Below are 17444 nucleotides of genomic sequence, written 5' to 3' on the forward strand. Positions count from 1 at the left end.
GTGACACATTGGAAAAATGATGACCTAGGGCAAGCCGCAGTGGCAAGGAAGGATATTTCTTTTATTTAAACTGTAAATTCAAACCAAAATTATTAAAATATCATTCTTGTTGGCTCAAATGCTCTCTACCGAATCATACTACTCCTGCTTTAAGCTGTAATAAACTTTAAGTACTGCTATTATTCTAAGGCTCGATTAATCCCAGATTGCCTGTTGCAAGCATGAGTTCGATATAAAAGAAAAGTGCAGCAAAGCTCTTACAATCATATGGGAGAGAGAGGGAGAGAGAGAGAGAGAGAGAGAGAGAGAGAGAGAGAGAGAGGCCTTCAGGAAATAGTAAGCCTCAACACTGTAAAACACCTAGGGGTAGGAAAGAAGCATTGTCTTCAGAACAAACTGCAAGGACATCTAATCACCATAGCAGTTTACATGTTTAAATGTAGAGATTTTAAAATGTAGGGACAGAGCTGTTCTTGCAGGTTAAAATTAGGTTTGTAGCATTTGTGGCTCTGCCTCAACTATCTAAGCCAGCCTTTCCCAACCAGTGTGCCTCCAGATGTTGTTGGACCACAACTCCCATCAGCCTCAGCCAGCATTGCCAATGGTCAGGAAAGATGGAAATTGTGGTCCAACAACATCTGGAGGCACACTGGTTGGGAAAGGCTGACTAAGCTATCTACTCTCTATTGGCTTCTCTCAATCTAAGTGTGTCATTGTAGGAATGCAATCTATGTGAAGCGTCTAGGGGCAGGGCGGCAGGACAGGAAGTACTGAGAAGGAGAATAACACAAATCATGGTCTCCACTTTATGAAATGGACAAGAGCTGACAATTTTGTCCATGTTCTAAGTGGTTTCACATCATGAAACAGATCATATATCCATGTAATGGGCAATTTATATAACATTATAATTTTATGATTTTTTTCATTAAAAATGCAGCAAGGCTATATACAGCATACAAAATTACAGTAACTGATAAAACATCAGTAAAAGCTGGTTGGGAAAAATAAATTCACTATTCAAAGGCCTGTTTATTATACAGTGTATAATTTCTTCCTTCGATAACAGGCAATTTTCAGTAGATGTATGATAGTGGCAGGGATGATTCCGAGCCTCTTTTGGCAGAGAGTTGCATAGGACAGAGTCTGCCACATGAAGGGCTGAAAGGCCACCTGAACCTCAGAGGCATGATGAACCACCAGAAGTGACACATCAGTGATCAAGGTGGAGCTTAAGAATTCAGATAGTCCTTAAGGTACTTTGGGCCCAAGTTGTTTCGGTCTTCATGAATTAACACAAGAACCTTGAGATGGGCAAATTGGCAACAAGTTCAACTTTCTCAGCAGAGGAGTAACATCTTGCCAGTAATCTGCTCCTGTAAACAGTCTGACTGCTGCATTCTGGACTAGCTGTACCTTCTGGATCAGATACAAAGGCAGCCTCATATAAAGCATGTTACAGTAATCAAGTCATGAGGTTACCAATGCATGCACCTCTGTGGTCCATGTGTGCATCAACCCTGTGTGTACCATGAATATCGAGGCAGATGGTATGATTTGGGGACAGACTCTCATGTTCCCAAGTCAGACTGCACCATTAACAAGGCATGTCAAGGTGGATCAAGGAGTCTCCAACCTTCTGAGTAGCTCTGCTGCCTTGTCCCCACCCCCAAAGCTAAGGCTGTGAAAGCAGGGCATAAACTGAGAAGTTAGACTATTGGGGTGGCCTGCTTCTTTCTCAATTGTTCTTTTTTCCTAACAAACAATTCAAAAATCATAAGGGGCACAAGAAAAAATTGTGACTTTTCCAGTTTTTTATAATGAAGGTTAAATCACTTAGCATGTTAGTCCCTGAACCTATTTAGCTGCGGGTTGGCAGGTTTCTTACCCACGGGAACCTGCCTCATGTCCTCAGTTTTCAAACTGATTGCCTGTCCCAAACAACTAGGAGAGGGAACATGAATTCTATTTTCCTATTCCAAAACTGTAATGTCTGCCCATGCAGAAGAATCACTGAACTTATCTTTTGGAGATTTGAAAGGCTTTATCCCTTCAAAAGGGGTGGCTGTGCCTGCAAATTGCATCCAATTCTGGCAGGCAACAAAAAGTTAGACACTTTTGGGTTGTATCCAATTAAGTCATCACATTAGTGTAAAGACATCTGCCTGTGCAATGGGACTTCCTCTCCCTTTCCTCTCAGCATGCACCATGTGCCCCCCCATCTGTTCTAGGAGTTCCTTCGACCTTCTGCTGCAGATTGGTGGGGTATACAGGGAGAGAAGAGGGAGAGGAATTCCTGTCCCACAGATTGACATAAAATGGGATCACTTTGTTGGATACAAACCTTTTTCTTTCTTTTTTTAAAAATAAAACCCTGGATGGATCTGCCTGGAATTTGGCTTAATCCACCCTAGAGGGAATCCTTTTCCTGCAAATTTCATCCACTTATGTGGAAAGGAAAAAATATTATAGCCATGTTTAAATTCCCCATTATGGTCAGTGGAGCGAAACAAACCTGTTTTAGGAGCGAACCACATTGCAAAAGATAGATAAGGAGGGCATAGCAAGCCAGCTTGCTTTCACTTTGCAGAAAAGAAGGGAAAATAATATTAAGTACCCTGATCCACCTCCTTACCAACCTGATCCTTACATAGAAGCATAGCAAACAATAACCCAAAAATATTTTCAGCAGAGTGGATAATCCATATCCAGACAAAAAATGATAGGTAAGAACTGGCCCTGTCTGTCCTTGCAGACAGAGAAAGAGGTAGCTAGGAGTCAATTTGCCATTGGGTAATCCTATAGCACTGGGACTTAGAGAACTACGTGAGTTGGGCCAATCACATGGATCCTTTCGTTGAATGGCAAAGATCCTATGCTATTGGCCCTGGACACATGGTTGTTTTTTTTACATGGGTTCCCCAGCAGTATGGCATTGCACTACATGGAAACAGCTGCTGAATGTGCATGTTTAAAAGGGCCTATTTTAAAGAAGTGTTGCATTTAGTACATGTTCCCACTGCTCATTTTTGCTATAGAGTTAGAATGACACTATTTTAATTTGAATGGTCTCCCACCTGACATATCATAGCAGTCATAGGATATGTTCTGCCTTGAGCTGTAAGTCTCATGTACTGATTAAAGCAAGTAAAGAATCCAAATAATTCACAGATGCACATGCGCCTACTTGAGTCTTTATTTTACACTGTGGTGAGTCTTTGTTTTGAAGTCATGCCTGATACATCATCCCAATAAGTTTTCTTGTCCATGTTAACCTGATTTATGAAGTGTGTAAAAAAGACTCAACATTTTGGTAGAGAGATCATACAGCTCGAAGCATGTTCACAAATAACAGGTCTGCATTCCTCTAGTCAAGTAATTTATCTATGTGCTTGCTTTAAATGATTGATCTTTTTTTTCTGCCTATCAAAAGCATCTTGGCAGCTCTTGAGAATTAACAATGCTATGTGCAAGGATAAATATGTCTCTAAATAAAACTGAACCAGTTATTGACTTGTGAATTTTAACATTTTGAACGCCTTAACTTTGTTCAACATCTGAAACCTAAAGCAGATACAAGCACACTGCTCCTGAATATCATCTGCTATAACTCTTGAAGGAGAGATAAAACTGAGGACAATCTTCGCTATTGATTCTGGCTGCTGTTCCCAAGCTATCTGTTGCAGGAACTCAACCAAAACTCTGCCTTACAAAGTCTAGAAAGAAAACCCAACATTTACATTTATTGTAAGCTGCCCATCGAACATTTATTGTAAGTTGTAATATATAGCAGTAGGCTATGGGGCAGCAAATATATAGTGTTAATTTATAATAAATTAATAATAAATACCTTTCAAGTTCTAAAAGCAGTGGAAGGCGGTCCTTGCAGGGGGAAGTTGCTAGTTTAAATTGATGACCCAAGGCCTCCTTCATCCACCCTGGGCACTCCCATTTTCTTGATTTCATGTGCCCTTAGAGCACCAAAGGCAGACAAAGGATGGCTATGGACATTTCTGCAGCCACAACAAGGAGGCCTTTGCAGGCAGGCCCCCCTCTCTGCCTGTGGATATTTCTCTGTCTCTGTCATTTGTTTCTCTTGTTATTTTATAACTGAAAGTTGTAACTGCTGTTGGGTCAAGCATTATGGCACTTTTCAAATGAAGTTTTAAATGTTGGTATGCCTATTGCCAGAAGCAATGTTGGAAGGAGGGAGGCAGTGGGGGTGGGGGGGTTGGTGCTGTGCAAATGCACCAAACTCCCCTCCGCACTAGTACGCAGCACCAACTCACCTGCTGGAAAGCTAGCTAGCTACTGCCAAGAAGCTCTGCCCCACCCAGTGTGCCACTTCTGCCTATTGCTGTAAAACAAAATTATTAAATGTGGAGAGATAGTTGAGATTCTTTAGCAAAATTTCAGTTATGGAGGAAAAGAGTGTCAAGGGCGACAAGCAGCAATGGGACTGGAGAAATGAGGAAAGCAAAGGCTAGCAAGGGATACATGTAAGAAAATACCATGGCATGTGCTTAGGCTTTGGTTTAGGTGAAAACGGAAGAGCCAAGAGGTTATATAGGCAAATATTTAAAGGGAATTTGATTTTAAGCCTATACACTTTATTGCCCTTTAAAATTCAAATACAAAAGATCTGATTTCCTGACCGTACATTCTAACTTGTTCTAAGATTTCATGTCTAATGATGTGATGGATTTCACCCCCGCCCAACTAATTGGGCAGAACAAGTAATGTAAGAGCAGGTGCTCTTCAGCTGTGCTCTCCTATAAATTATGTTAGGATTTTTGTTCTGCATGCAGACATATCAAGTTCAAAAAGGAAACAATGCCTGTCTCCTGCTAATGAGGGGATTAATATCTCCTCGTAGGTACACCAAACTGTTGTTGAAACATTGATGACTTTTGGGAGTCATCAACAAAAGTTTAGTGTGTCGTCACTAAATAATTAAGCATGTGAAGGTCTTCTCCTTCATCCATCTGGCTAAATTTCAAGCAGCCTGGGTTATCCATGGATAATTGATGCTTAGTAAATCTCTATTGTATTTCCAAGCTCACTGTATCTTTTAGACATCTACAAACTAATAAACCCCGGTAAGGGCACAGAACAGCAAAAAATGGCCTCTGCGTGTATTTTATCAGTATTCTGCATTTTCCTAGTTGCAGATATTTGCTCTTCTGCAAATAAAAGTCTGCAAAATAGCAGAATTTTAACTTCCTCCTAGACTCCCTATGTCACTCTGTGCCCAGAACAGTACACTGACAATTAGAATACGGGAAGTAAGGGATGAAGACAGGCATAATATTACAGCAGAAGTGGCAGCAGTTTCCTTGCCCAGCATTGTGAGCTTCGCTTCTTTAAATGGAAAGAACAGACATATGTAATATTTAGGAATAAAGCGAACAAAAGAGCCAGAGATTCAGTGGAGCAACTGCAATGCTTTAGATTCCTAATTAAACATTGCCACATCCAAGGCTGGGCCACTCTCAGTATAGTGCTCCTGTCCTGCATCACTTTGGACTCTGTATGGAAGGGGGAAAGCATACAAGGTTGCATTCTTGTTGGAGCCAAACTATACTAGGGTTGTTGCTTTTTAAAAATACCCTACTTAAACATATGGCTGGGAAGGGGCAGGGAAGGAGATAAGGGCAGGGCTCAATGCTGCAGGGTGTTGTTTTACAAGAGGCTTTCCTGCAAAGCAGCACCTGCACCCCACAGGATCTATGCCTCAGCTCAACAGCAGTGCCTCTCCCCTACCAGAACCAGGAACCTGACCTCGTTTTGAGAGGTGCTGATACTTTTGAAGCTGCTAACAGCAGAGGAGCGCAGATTGAGCACACAAGTCCCTTTTCACGGCTCCCTGAAATGTTCGGCCTCAAGCCATTGCTTGCCTTCTCCAGTTCGGAAAAGGTTTCTCCCTTTGACTGGCCACCCCCCACCCCCTACCATGTCACATGATTTACCTCATTCACTCTTTTGCTTCCACCTTTCAAACTCACACATGATTTTCTTTTCGGGTAGAGCACTGATGGACAGCTCCTCACATCAGCACAAGTGACATCGCTTCTTAGAAGGCTAGTGATAGCAACAACAACAACAACATTTGATTGCAGTAAACCAACCATTAAAGAAAAAACAAACTTTGTAAATACATAGTCACAAAATCAAAAGAGCAGAGGTGAGCATTTAAGAGCCAGCGATCATGAAATGTCTAAGAGATATTACTTCATTCAAAAATAATGCTCCCTGTTGAGTAATGGATTTGTTGGAAAGGAAAATATTCAGGGGGGTCTCTAAGGATCAACCGGAAAACTGCCTCATAGGGTTTGTTGTGTGGCCCCTTGATTCAATCTACAGTAAAATACACACACACACACACACACACACACACACACACACACACACACACACACACACACACACACACACACACACACACACACACACACACACACACACACACACACACATGGAAGACTGTTTCACGTTCCAGTTGATTGCATGGACAACACTTGAAAGGAACTTTAGCAAATCTGCCATCTTTGAATGTAAAATTGATGACTCAGGGCCAGCGTTTTCAAGGGCCAGCGTTTTCAAGAAAAAAAAGAAACTAAGTTTAGGAGGCCTAGAGGAGTTACATGCTTTGCTGAAGCTTATCAGTAAAAACACGTGCTGGGAAGCTATTGTGTGATGGCTAGCTTGGAATGCAGATACGGGTGGAGAAATTAATGTGCTGGGTGCATAAGAAATGATGGGCATGCATAAGTTAGAAGATGGACCAATGGAAAGGTGGCAGGATGGCATTAGGGGGGCAATTAGAATGTGTCATGAATTTTTGCTTGCATTGTATATAAGTGTAGCACCTCCCCATAAGGGGTGTGCTTGTTTTGCAAATTATCACCTTGCACCTCTTCTGGCCAGAATGAATAAAGCTTGTTGGACCCTTCAACCTGGGTGTGGTGATTTGGCTGTACTGCGCACCAGGCAACGAACCCATTTGGGAGACAACAAAATGTTGAAACGTGCAAGCAGAACAGTTTTTTTTAGGTATTGTTAAAAAATGTGGATATGGCCTACATTGGTTAGAGGCAGCCCAAGTCAGGCTCAGTGAGTGTGATGAAAATGGTCCATTGGCTAAAACATGTAACTCTTAGACATCCATATATTTTGTTTTCTGTTTGATTTTAGCTTGCACTGGGTCCAAGGACAAGAGATAATAATGGGACAAACCAATGGTACTTCTTTTTCCTATTAGCTCTTTTTCCAGGTAGACATAAAAGAATCAAGTTGCGCTTGGGAAACAGTTTCTGGGCCCGTAATGAATAGAGTATGTCCTAGCTAAGCTACTCAATGAATTAAGTCCAGCTTCTAAATTAAAGGGCTAGGTGTTTTTTTTGTTTTTGTTTTGCAGGCTAGTACATTTTGTCAGTTCATTTAGAAGGCTGTGATAACCTACCTAACTCCCCACTCCCCAAGTTTCAGTAAAAATTGCCCCTAGAGATGCTATTGTCACCAAAGACAGCCCCCCCACCAAATGAATGACAGCTTTGGGGGCTATTTTAATCAGGACCATCCTTTCCTGAACCCAGGAACCATCCAGGATCCACTTTCATTTTTTAAAAGACACGTGAAAAGTGATGACATGTTTCTTGCTTTGTCAACTTTGGCCTCCACGTTGGAGCACACTATGGCCTGATCTAGTGGGTGAGCCTTGGTCCCACCTACCTTCTTGTCCTGTTGAAGCCTTTAACAAGGAAACTAGAAGGATCCCCCACTACCAGCAGCATGTAACTATGCTACCTGGACATCTGAGCCCCAAGAACTGTTCCCTATACTTTTGAGATCTCTGTCCATTTGCGAACTTTTTAATAGCAAAAACTGGCATTCTATCACCTTGTAAGGTCATTAGATTAAGTAATCATTCTGTAAGGACAAATAGACAAAAACCAACAGCAGACATGAAAATGAGATTTAGACATTTAAATGGGAATAAGCCTTAAATCACTGCTCTCTAGATTTTAAAGTTCCTTGTCACAGATGAAACAATGGGATGGAAAGAAGAAGTAATAAAGGATTGTCAGGTTTTAAAAAGTGGTTTGCAGCTGAAATGAAATCCTCTGATTAGAAATTGTATGAGCTCCTACAATCCAGAAAAATCCCAAACGAAGGCAAATGAAGAATTTGACAAAGTCTTAGTAATATGAAAAAGAGGAAGGGTGGAGGTAGTCTGGGTTTTTGCTGAGCAAAAAGGCAAGCAGTTCCCCCCCCCAGGGTTCTGAAGAGTACAGCTATAAGACTTGATGCTGCTCCAATTCATATGTTTCAAAGATCAAACAGGATTATCAGTGGGAGTTTGCAGCCCAGAAGGAATGTCATGGAGGCAGTGAGAGCAGGGCCTCTGTTGGAGAGCAGCTGCTAAGCAACCTGCCATTTGCACAGCTACAAACACCTTTCCCCTCCCCCACCCAGAGAATGGTATTTGGTCAAAGCCAGTAGAACTATCTTTGGACATTAAAATCAAGTTTGTTCTTGGAGATCTCCCCTAGGAAAGGTTACAACAAGCAGGGTGGTTATATATATATATATAACAGTATTCACTGGTATGGTGTACCATCACCTTTTTTGTTTTGTTGTCCCTAGCAACCATTTTGTACTGGCACACCCACTGGCACACACAATTTTATCAAAGTATGAATATTAGCACTTCATATTTACCAAAAAAAGAGAAAATAAGCACCGGTTTGCAGCTTTGTAGTTTAGAAAAATGGTGAGTAAGGGTGGACATAAGAACCTAAGAAGAGCCTGCTGGATCAGGCCAATGGCCCATCTAGTCCAGCATCCTGTTCTCACAGTGGCCAACCAGATGGCAACAAAAAGCCCAGAAGCAGGACCTGAGCACCAGAGCACTCTCCTCCCGTACGGTTCCCAGCAACTGGTATTTAGATGCCTACTGCCTCTGACTGTGGAGGCAGAGCACAGCCATCGTGGCTAGTAGCCTTTGATACTGTTATCCTCCACAAATTTGTTAAATCCTCTTTTGAAGCCATCAAAGTTGGTGGCCATCACTGCCTCTTCTGGGAGCAAGTTCCATAGATTAACTATGTGCTATGTGAAGAAGTACTTTCTTTTATCTGTCCTGAATCTTCCAGCATTCAGCTTCATTGGATGTCTACTATGAGAGATACAAACTTTTCTCAATCCACTTTCTCCATGCCATGTATAATTTTGTAAAGTTCTACCATGTCCCCTCTGAGTCACTTTTTCTCTAAACTAAAAAGCCCCCAATACTACAACCTTTCCTAGGGGTGTCACTTCATCCTTGATAATTTTGGTTGCCCTTTTCTGAACCTTTTCCAACTCTACAATATCCTTTTTGAGGTGAGGTGACCAGAACTGTAGATAGTATTCCAATAGATTTGTATAACAGCATTATGATATCAGCAGTTTTATTTTCAGTACCTTTCCTAATGATTCCTAGCATGGGATTTGCCTTTTCCACAGATGTCACACACTGAGTTGACATCTTCATTGGGCTACCCACTATGACCCCAAGGTGACGTTCCTGGTCAGTCATGGCCACTTCAGACCCCATGAGCATATATGTGAAATCAAGGGTTTTTTTGCCCCGACATGCATCACTTTATACTTGCTCACATTAAATTGCATTTGTCATTTTACCACCCATTCACTCGGTTTGGAGGCATTCTTTTGGAGCTCTTCATAATCTCTTTTTGTTTTAATGACCCTGAACTATTTAGTATCATCAGCAAACATGGCCATCTCAGTATTCATCCCTAAGTCTAGATGGATTATGAACAAATTAAAAAGCACAGGTCCCAATACCGATCCTTGGGGGACATGATAGAAGTGTATAAGATTATTTTTAGTGAACATGAATCACGAGAACTGTTTTCTCCCTCTCATAATACAAGAATCCAGGACCATCCAATAAAGCCGACTTTGGAAGATTCAGGACAGATAAAAGAAAGGACTTCTTCATTCAACAGCACATAGTAAAGCTCTGGAATTCATTCTCATTAAATGTAGTAATGGTCATCAACTTGAAGGGCTTTAAAAGAGGATTAGACAAATTTATGCCGCTAAGCCATGATGGCTATGTTCTGCTAGACATGACAGTTCTACCTCCACTGTTGGAGATAGTATACCTCTGAATATCAGTTGCTGGGAATCACAGGTGGGGACAGTGCTGTTGTGCTCAGGTCTGACTTCTGCTTGTGGGCATCCCATGGGCATCTGGTTCGCCTCTGTCAGAACAAGATACTGGACTAGATAGGCCTTTGGCCTGTTTTTATTCTGGTCTTATAGGTGGATCAGGGTCTGTGTCTTTGTAGACACAAGATGTTACGAAATATTGTCATGCATTCTATTTGAAACAGCAATACATCATGAAATAAAGGACAACAATTATTTACTAAGTATTTCATATTTATAAAATATGTTTCCTATTTTGTGGATCAGTACATTATTTCACAATGGGGAGACCGCAAGAATGCTGAAGGGGTGACTTCCTGCTACCCGCTGAATATGCCACCAGAGTTCTAAATGGCAGAGTTCATTGGAAACTTATTTGAAGTACAAAAACTGCCTGAAAATCACATCTGTCTCAACAGATGCATGCATTATTGCTTAAATATCAATAAAAGAAGATAGCAGAGAGGGCTTTGGATATCATTGCCATGGGAGAATACTGCAGAAGAGACACTTGTCTTCGTGTCAAGTTTACAATTGTTCTGCTTAGACTGGCTTTGATTCTTGTGTTGCTGTCAGGGAAAGTTTTCTCCTGCATGACTGATTTTCATTCTAGACTCTAGAGGAGCCTTTCCCAACCAGTGTGCCTCCAGATGTTGTTGGACCACAATTCCCATCTTTCCTGACTATTGGCAATGCTGGCTGAGGCTGATGGGAGTTGTGGTCCAACAACATCTGGAGGCACACTAGTTGGGAAAGGCTACTCTAGACTTATTAGCGATGACTTGGTTTGCTCAGCTTTCTGGGGAGAGGAAGAAACGGGAGGGGGGAAATCCATCTGATAAATTTTAGTAAATTCTATAGGCCTTGTACACTCTAGAATCAGATGCCTGTTACACATGATGTCAGAAGAACCCCTTCCCATGCCACCTTATCCCAGTCTACGTCTGTTTTGGAATTACTTCTTAAGATTTTAAAGTTGTGTTTTTTTAGATGTTTTAATATGTTTTTAGTGTTTTGTCTCATTTGCCATTCTGGACTCCTTCTGGGAGGAAGGACGGGATGATGATAGCTAAAAAAGAGATGCTGGTACTCTGTACTCGTGAGTACCATCACAAAAAAAGCCCTGACTGAAATAATCAGCTTCGGCTATGGGGCGGTATACAAGTGCAATAAATAAATAAATAAATAAATAATCCAGCAAGTTGGCTATCTTGATAATAATACAGCAATTAAAGTGGAACGGTCATGTTAATTAAAGCTGTCATTCAAACAGATGAAAACTTTCTTATCAAAAAGAGCTGGGATTGAGACTGTCAGATTGTACCGGAGGTTGGAGGCACTTGCAAGGTAATATTTTAATTAAAGAAAGAAGATTTGGATTAGTGTTGGAGGTTGAAAATATATGAAAGGTTCTGTAAAGCCATATGAATATGTTTTGTATGATGCAAGAAACCTAAATATTTGAGAAGTTATTTATATAACTTTTGGGGCTTTTTAGTTTAGAGAAAAGGCGGGTCAGAGGAGACATGATAGAAGTGTATAAAATTATGCATGGCATTGAGAAAGTGGATAGAGAAAAGTTCTTCTCCCTCTCTCATAATACTAGAACTTGTGGACATTCAAAGAAGCTGAATGTTGGAAGATTCAGGACAGACAAAAGGAAGTACTTCTTTACTCAGCGCATAGTTAAACTATGGAATTTGCTCCCACAAGATGCAGTAATGGCCACCAGCTTGGATGGCTTTAAAAGAAGATTAGACAAATTCATGGAGGACAGGGCTATCAATGGCTACTAGCCATGATGGCTGTGCTGTGCCACCCTAGTCAGAGGCAGCATGCTTCTGAAAACCAGTTGCCAGAAGCCTCAGGAGGGGAGAGTGTTCTTGCACTCGGGTCCTGCTTGCGGGCTTCCCCCAGGCACCTGGTTGGCCACTGTCAGAACAGGATGCTGGACTAGATGGGCCACTGGCCTGATGCAGCAGCCTCTTCTTATGTTTTTATGTTCTTATATTTAAAAACCCTGAACAAAATCAAAGCTTGTGGGGAAAAGCAGAGTATTTAATAAGCTCAAAATAGTTGCTAACCTACTTTCCCCCTGACCTCAATTTTTAGCAGCACCAAATATTGACACACTAGTTTGACAATTATGACATTGTAACTTTTAGCTAACCACTTTTATACTGAATCTATGGTAATTTTAATAAGGAAGTTTTAAAGGAAGCCGTCTTTTGAATTTACTGAAGTCAAAGACTGGAAGCCAAGAAAAGCTATGGGCTGATCACAAGATGTGCACAAAGGCACATTGTAAGTGGTCAAAGGTCTCTAAATATCCTGTATGTTCACCCAAAGTCAAATGACATCAGATGTTCGTGTAAATTGGTTGATTGTTGCTCTTTCAGACATAGCTTTTTTTTTTTATGAAGACTCTAGTAATATATTAATTGCCCCTTTGAAGTTGAAGAACTCAGAATCAAAGGAATGGAAAGACTGATGGAGGATAAGTTGTATTCAAGATATAAGGTGTGTAGGGATAACTTCTGAGATCATGAAAGCAAATGGAGCTCTGGTCTAATTGCTCGGCCAGGACATCAGCTATGCCTTTAGAGAAGGAGTAGCCAATGTGGTGCCCTCCAGATATTGTGGACCATCATGAACTCCCTGACCTTTGGTCATGCTTGCTGAGGCTGATGGGAGTTGCAGTCTCCAATACCATATTAGTTACCCTTACTTTAGAGTCATACAGAGTCATAACAGATACATCATTCTAAGTAGATTGATCTATGAGGGGTTAGTGACTTTAGGGTTACTTGACTTTGGAGCAGGGAGTTGGACTAGGGAGCTTTTTAATCTCCTCCAAAAATCTGGACAATTTTATTAATAAGCATAAAACTAACTTTTGTCCTCTTATGAAACCTTTTCTTAAAAAAGAGTGTTTATTTAAGATGTGAAAAAAGGGAGAATAAACAGGCAGCCAGATGTCTATGGGAAGCCTGCAGTCCAGTCCTTTTCCCAATGGTCAGATTCTGTTTCCTTCCCTTGATTTGCAATACAATCCTTTAGGCACTTTAAAGCACATTCCAGAAGGCATCCAGCTGCCAAGCCCAGTTCTGGAGAATGGGTCTACCACTGCTGGTAGGCCAGGTCGGGTCCATATCACCAGTCTGAGCAACAGGGGAAAAAAACATCCTGGGACTACAGCAGCCCAAAGTTTCGTTCTTTCAGACCTGGAGCTTAGCTAGCAACAGGTTGACATGGGATCCAAATCTGCCATAGGCAGGGCTGACACAAGACATTTTGCTGCCTGAGGCAAAGACAAGGTAGTGTCCTCTCCTCATCCCAAGTACAGAAGTATCTGGACTGGCAGTTGAATCTTCAACAGTGGTGATGAGATACCATCCTCCACCACTGGAGGCAGCAGGCAAGACCGAAGGGACAAGCACTGTATTACAAAGGGGATGGATGGAGGGCTCAGGAAGAATTGTCATGGCCTGCTGCCCCCCCCCCAGCATCTGCTGCCTGTAGTAGGTGCCCCATTCTGCTAAATGTTTGGGTTGGTTCTAGCTATACATAGGCACTAGTCAGTTGGGCCAGAGACAAGCAATGTAGTCAGAGGGACTATAGTTCAATCATTGAATCAGGCAAATAAAGATAAGGGCCGGAGGCGGTCATCATGGTTGGATACAGGTTGGAGTCAAGTAGTAGACTGGACAAACAAGAACCAAAGGGCCAGGATTGCAGAGATGTTATCAAAAGGTGCATCAGAGGTAGGGTTGCCAGGTCAGAAGCATCCCAAACCCTGAGATTTCAGGGGCAGGCCCTAGTGATGTCACGGGGGTGGGCCCCAAATGATATCATTAAACATGATACATTAAGCATCAACTACAGTTGCTTGGAGCATGCCACTCAAACAAAAAAAAATCTCTGATTGGAAATGAAGATAGAAATATTAGCTAAAAGAGGGTGTACCCAGGTCCAGCTGAAGTGACATTCCTTCTCACCTACCCTACTTGCTTCTGGCCCTAAGGTCAGAAGGGTGTTCTAGGAAGAAGGGAGCCTAGTGTTGTGTATTTGTTAGATGGGAACACTCACTAGTATAGATGGATGCCCCTGAAGACTGCAATTCTAAACACACTTACTAAGGGACTAGGCCCCATAGAACTCAATAGGACTTACTTCTGAAAAGATATGGTTAGGATTGTGCTGTTGATAAGGCTTGACTTGGGATCCTCAGCAAAGATATCCATATCAAAGCAGGGTTGGCAACCCCCTGCCTGGAATGCCCTGCTCCTGCCTTTTAACATGGTAGCTCCAAATTTCTTTACAGATATGACCCTTCTCTTTGGAGAGAGGTTTGAGAAATGAGTAAGAAGATTCTCTACCCTTTCCTGCCTACCTTGTGGGCTGCTATAAACTCACTTTGACAACCAAACCAATTCCAGCGAGTAATAATTGTCAGAAAGAAAAAACACATGCTTTGGTCTACCTTCACAGGCAGTAGCTTGAGAACAACAGCAATTGCAGCCACACTTCCCAGTATGTAAATTATCTTTTAACACTATTGGGCAAGAAATAAACAATCATGCAGCCAACAAAGTGCATCATCAGTGGGTTTAAGGGGGTTGAGCTGAGCAAGTGGAACCACTGTTGTTGTTTATGTGGATGTAAGGGACTGAGGTCAGAGGTAAATAAAATGCATATAGAAAAAGAAAAAGACAGTACTTGTTTTGCTCTTATAAGAATTTGAACCTTTAGTGTGGCAGCACCTCTACTTTGGAACTCCCTGCCTATTGACATTAGGCAGGCACTTTCATTGTATTCTTTTCAACACCTGCTAAAAACATTTTTGTTTAGGCAAGCATACCCAGGCATGTAGAAGTTATTATGTTTTTAACTCATTGTTGGTTTTATTATTTTGTATATTTGTATGTGTTACTGGCAAGACTACCCCCTTGCCAGTGTATGCATAGGGTCGAGGGTTCTCCTTTCACCCATATCTACACAGAGTGCTTGTATGTCGAGCATTAGATCTTAGGAGAGAAAGGTCAAAATCTTGTATGACATCTACTTGTTCTTGATTTAATTCCACTGGATGGACTTTTTTCCAATGACTATTCAAAGATGAGTATATTTTCACTCTCTTCAGTTTCAGAGACATGAACCATTTTCCATCCCATTTCCATGAATGGGGAGGACCTACTTTAAGGCCACATATTTTACACAGGAACTCTAGATACCAATATGAGTCCTAAATTATATTAAGATATACAACTATACAAGCTTTTTGTTGTATGGTCTCTAATATTTTCTGACCGTGATAACTTCTAATTAAAAGTTCTCTGTTGGGTACCTGATTTGCAGCCATCTGGATTCTTTCTGCAATCTGCAAACAGTCAAATCAAATGGTGGGGGAGAGATGCTGCTGCTCCTGGAATATTACACACCTTCAATGGATACTCTCTGCTGGCTTCTTCAGGGCTGGAGGCTCATTTTTTATATTCTTGAGACTATCAAAATCATACTGCTTTGATTATACATCATAACAGTAGGTACTATATCAAAATAAAATAATAATAATATCATTCAAACATGGCTTATTGTGGGCCATTTGTCCTTGAACACTTTGGTGATTTTCTTCAAGGAATTAAAGGAGGCTGTATTTCTCTAGATAAGACCTCTGCAGCTAGTTTTATAGAGCTGGCTCTGCTTTATATGCTAACAGGATATAGCATTGATTTTACCTGTTAAACGTGATATTCACTTATACAGACATGTTTTAAAATACATATATAGAAAAAATACTTTTATGCTCCCAAACACTCTCTTTAGGCTTTAAAAGTCGCTTTAGGAACCCAGCAGCAGCCAGCACAGCAAGAATTTGTGTTAACCCCATAGTTTTTCCATGTCACTCCTTGCGCATAGGAATGCCACAACAAGCTGCAACTACTGACTCTGGGCTCATTCACATGGGAGCTGAACTTCACAGTAAAGACACCGCTTTTGCCATTACAATAGATGTGCAAGGTTTATACTTCCTACCTTCAAATCCACTGTTTTCCTTTCACACAAGTAGGCGTTCCTCTGGAAAGGTTTAGTATCACTGTTTCCTTGTGGTTCCACCCCTAATTTTACATGCTTACTCCCTCCAGAGTAGCCACGTTGCTAATGGAGAAGGGTTTTTTTTGTCAGTTTCATTGTTTCTTGTCAATTTCACACCTCTGCTGGGAAAGCATGGGGGTGCAATTGACATGAAACTGTATGAAACTGAATAGAGGGGGAGGTGAGTGAAAGGCAGCTTTTGCAGGCGGCAGAGAGAGAGGGAGCTGACAATGGGGCATAAGAGAGCCCACCCACCAAAAAAATTTGAGGCAAAATTCCTACATGGAGGAGCGCAGCGAACCTGAGATGGTTTTTCCTTTCCTTTTCGCATTAAAATCGGATTGGTTTGATACAGGAAAACTGTGTGATAGCTGCTAATTGCCTTCAACGTCATGTGAACCATGCAAATTAAACAGGGATGCCAGTAGTACCAATCTCACAGTAAGTCATCATGTGAACCAGCCCTCCACCAGGGAGTTTCAGAAATCACAACTCAATGAGATAGGTAAGAAAACTTGGTGACAACCACGAGGCATCAGATGGGTTACAATCTTATACACCCAAAGGTAGCGGATGTCATCATATGAGAGAACTGTTATAGCCAATTAAAATATATTAACAATTTTGTTAATATCTTCCTTACACAGGGATTTGCCATTGATCATGCTGCAGGATTCTCTGTGGCTCTTACATATCTTTTTAGGCTTTCAACTCTGACTGTGAAGGGTACTGGGGCTTCTGATAAGTTTTCTTATATACCCTGAAAATCACATCACTTTTAATCATGGCTTAATTAATGTAGCAAATTTCTATTGCTGGTTGGTTGTCCTCAGACACTCAGTGGTTGTGGTAGGACATTTTTGTGCCTCTTCATTCACTTGTGATTATCCATTTAGGAAGGACCATTTGGAACATGATAATGGAACGATTTCATGTTAGGTCAGTCCTTGGACTTTCTTCAGGTGAACTGTTCATCTTTGAGGTCTTCTGTGACTTCTTATTCACTCTCTTCATCTGGGTGCATTATGCATATGCTACACACAGCTCTTGCTTCTGTGGTTTGACTTGGTGAGCTTGGTTTGGTTGTGGTTGACAGTGCAGTGGCTGAGTGGCGTCCTTCTCTCTTCCTC

The sequence above is a fragment of the Rhineura floridana genome, chromosome 3 (genome assembly GCF_030035675.1).
Source record: "Rhineura floridana isolate rRhiFlo1 chromosome 3, rRhiFlo1.hap2, whole genome shotgun sequence".
Lineage (NCBI taxonomy): Eukaryota > Metazoa > Chordata > Lepidosauria > Squamata > Rhineuridae > Rhineura > Rhineura floridana.